Source organism: Colobus angolensis, unplaced genomic scaffold, assembly GCF_000951035.1.
Source record: "Colobus angolensis palliatus isolate OR3802 unplaced genomic scaffold, Cang.pa_1.0 Scaffold8, whole genome shotgun sequence".
NCBI lineage: Eukaryota > Metazoa > Chordata > Mammalia > Primates > Cercopithecidae > Colobus > Colobus angolensis.
Window position 1 is genome coordinate 4,262,619 of NW_012121820.1, and position 4,086 is coordinate 4,266,704.

General features: G+C 43.2%; 1 protein-coding gene across 1 annotated transcript in view; it reads left to right on the plus strand.

The window, feature by feature from the left end:
* STAU1 (staufen double-stranded RNA binding protein 1) overlaps window positions 1-4,086 on the plus strand; it is a 66,112-nt gene that overhangs the window by 16,132 nt on the left and 45,894 nt on the right. The gene's annotated exons all lie outside the window — the stretch shown is intronic.

The window sequence follows — 4,086 nt, forward strand, 5'->3', positions numbered from 1 at the left end:
ATCTGCCAGACTTGGCCTCCCAGAGTGCTAGGATTACAGGCATGAGCCACTGCACCTGGCCAATAAAGGATTCTTTATGTTTTTTCCTTTAGTGGAAGCTGTGCACTGAGGGAATCTTAAAAGTAAGACCTACAAGAAAAATCAGCTATGAAGGCAAGTTGCCCCACCCCTTAATAAGGCACCAGACTTAAATGACCTAGACATACTGAAAGCCACGTTTCCCTTGTAAATTGTTTGTAAGTGAGATAAAGTGATATTCAGCGATAACATCAGAAAAGTAAAAGCTTCAATTAATTTTTTTTTTTTTTTTGAGACGGAGTCTTACTCTGTCACGCAGGCTTGGGTGCTGTAGCGTGTTCTCGGCTCACTGCAACCTCCACCTCCAGGGTTCAAGTGATTCTTTTGCTTCAGCCTCCTGAGTACCTGGGATTACAGACATGTGCTACCACACCTGGCTAATTTTTGTATTTTTAGTAGAGGCAGGGTCTCCCCATGTTGGCCAGGCGAGTCTCGAACTCCTGACCTCAGGTTATCTGCCCGCCTCGGCCTCCCAACGTGCTAGGATTACAGGTGTGCGCCACCACACCAGGCCACTTCAGTTGATTTGTTAAATTCCGAAGTAATGAATCTTAAATCTTTGGGGTGCATCAGAATTACTTTGGGAACTTGTTAAAAATACAAATCCTCATTCCTTAAATCCTATCACTTTGGAAGGCTGAGGCAAGAGGATCACTGGAACCCAGGAGTTTAAGACCAGCCTAGGCAACACAGGGAGATGCTACCTCTGCAAAAATTAAAAAATTAGCCAGGTATGGTCTGGGCGCGGTGGCTCACGCCTGTAATCCCAGCACTTTGAGAGTCCAAGGCGGGCAGATCGCAAGGTCGAGACAGAGACCATCCTGGCCAGTATGGTGAAACCCCGCCTCTACTAAAAATTCAAAGCTTAGCTGGGCGTGGTGGTGCATGCCTATAGTCCCAGCTACTCAGGAGGCTGAGACAGGAGAATCGCTTGAACCTGGGAGGCAGAGGTTGCAGTAAGCTGAGATCATGCCACTATACTCCAGCCTGGCAACAGAGCAAGACTCTTGTCTTAAAAAAAAAGCCAGGCTGGCTGGGCGCGGTGGCTCAAGCCTGTAACGGGCGGATCACGAGGTCCGGGGATTGAGACCATCCTGGCTAACACTGTGAAACCCCGTCTCTACTAAAAAATACAAAACACTAGCCGGGCGAGGTGGTGGGCGCCTGTAGTCCCAGCTACTCCGGAGGCTGAGGCAGGAGAATGGCGTAAACCGGGGAGGCGGAGCTTGCAGTGAGCTGAGATCCGGCCACTGCACTCCAGCCTGGGCGACAGAGCCAGACTCCGGCTCAAAAAAAAAAAAAGCCAGGTATGGTGGTGTGTGCATGTAGTCCCAGTACTCTGGAGGCTGCAGTGAGCTATGATTGTGCCACTGAGCTCCAGCCTGGACAGCAGAGTATGACCCCATCTCAAAAATTGAAAAAAAGGGTGGTTATGCTTTCAAACGAGCCCACAAACACATTGCAGCATCAAAACAAACATTGTCTTAATTTGTGTGAAGTACTACTATGTGTTTAAATCAAGTTTGCAAAATCTCTTTCATGAGAAGTAATTGGAAGAGAATTTTGAGGCTGGACATGGTGGGTCATGCCTGTAATCCCAGCACTTTGGGAGACTGAGGCAGGTAGATCACTTGAGGTCAGGAGTTTGAGACCAGCCTGGCCAACATGGTGAAACCCTGTCTCTACTAAAAGTACAAAAATTAGCCGGGCATGGTGGCAGGTGCCTATAATCCCAACTACTCAGGAGACTGAGGCAGGAGAATTTCTTGAAACCAGGAGGTGGAGGTTGCATTGAGCCGAGATCACACCACTGCACTCCAACCTGGAGATAAAGACTATGTGTCTAAAAACAAAAAAGAATTTCAGTGCATACACACACAATCTCTTTTTTTTTGTTTGTTTATAAAAATGACAAAAAAGGGTAAGAAGGGGATGACAGGATGAATTATCAAGATAAGACCAGGCCTCTTAAACCATGACCATAGAAAGTGTTCAAGGTTCAAGTGACATATTACAGTCAGTGTCAGGTTTCATGAATTGAGAGCTCACACTTTTCACTTCTAGGAATTTACAGTACTGCTGACACTTGGAGATCAGCACTGGTGAGCTGAGTGAACTGGTATTAAAAAGGTCAAACACACAGTTGCTGCTAAAGCTTTGGAGGGAACAAAATTTCCTAAGCCCATAGTCTGCCCTTTTGGTAGCGAAGGAAGGAATCCAGGTCTTATGCATGGGCCAAACAGGTACCTTTCAAAAGTGTATCTAGAGGTACTACCATTTAATATGTATATGAATGGTTTCTTAACAAACTTGTCGATTTTGAAAGCACAGATTCTATACAACCAGTGACAAATGCTTATTTTTTGGGAATCCTTAACCTCATTGTAAAGCAGTGGTTTCCAATCTGTGATGCCTCAACGCCTGACAGTCTGGAAAGGCGGTCGTAGGAAGGATGGCGGGTGACCAGATAATTTCAAAGATTTCCGAAAAGTTTAATGAAAATATATTTTTTGATAAGATTGTATAGATTAGCAAGAATATAAGTTTTATCTAGAGTCACATCAAGTCAGTGTGGTAATATTAATTGTAATTTTGTTGGTCAGAAGTGCTTATTGTCAGTTGTATGTCTCTTAATTAAAAAGAATGGGAAAATATAAATATTACTTAAATACAAGCCAGCAGGTAGTATCTCCTCAAACAAGGGACCCATGCAGGGGGAGTATGCTAATCAAGAAGGTGTGGCTGGTGAAGGGTTGGGGATCAGTGACCTGGAGGCTGTGTCATTAATGGCTGTTTTAGCAGAGACCCCCTCACATGCATGAAGTCATCCCAAGTCTTGGTATGTAGGAAGGAATCTGGGAAGTTATCAGTCACATCTTTCTTGTTACTTTTGATTTCTTTGTGGTGTACTTTTTTCATGTTTATTCTCTATTGCAGACAAATTCTGTGGATCAGAGCTGCTCTTAAAATGATTCAGACTGTACTTAAAATGCAATTATATGAATTCTGTAAAAAATATAATTCTAATGCAAGAAAGAGAGAGATCTGTAATTCATGTGGCCCTCTGTGCAAACCCCAAATATATTCTTACAGATTTGATTCATGCATTAAATTTAGTTGAACCAATTATAGTACAGAATAAGGTCTTTTTTATTTCTCTGTATATACATCCTAAAGAGGCATTTTAAAGTGGATTTTTGTGTGCATTTAGATTTTGCCATTTCTAGTGTTCTGTTTTTGATATGAAAGTGTTGTTTTTAAATATGATTGTGCACTGACACTAATCTTTCCAGGCTGCTTTTCTTTTTAACTGGTTTTTAAAAGTTTATGGATTGGATGAACTGAGGGAAAGAAAAATTGGAAAATGAATAGCATGTATCTTCTGAAGTTGATACATTTTGAGATAACTTGTTGTATATGAAAATGGAACTCATTTTCCTAGCAAGTATTACCACAGGTCAAATTCCATTAGAAATGTCAAGAATGGAAATATCTGAATATTTTGTGGGCCTTGTGTAACTTTGACGGTTGCTGCCGTCTCAGTGATTTTTCACCTTAAGTTGCACATCGTGTTGTATTGTAGCTCTTTGAGTGTGCTTTGTGTTCTTTGAACTCCTCTGGGGCAGGAATTGTTTCTTTTTTTTTTTTTAGACAGAGTTTCACTTTTGTTGCCGATGTGGAGTGCAATGAGGCAATCTCGGCTCACTGCAACCTCCACTTCCTGGGTTCAAGTGATTCTCCTGCTTCAGCCTCCCAAGTAGCTGGGATTACAGGTGCGCGCCACCATGCCTGGCAAATTTTTTGTATTTTTAGTAGAAATGGGATTTCACCATGTTAGCCAGGCTGATCTTGAACTCCTGACCTCAGGTGATCTGCCCGCCTCAGCCTTCCAAAGTGCTGGGATTACAGGCATGAGCCACTCTCACTGCAAGGTCTGCCTCCTGTGTTCACACCATTCTCCTGCCTCAGTCTCCTGAGTAGCTGGGACTACAGGTGCCCGTCACCACG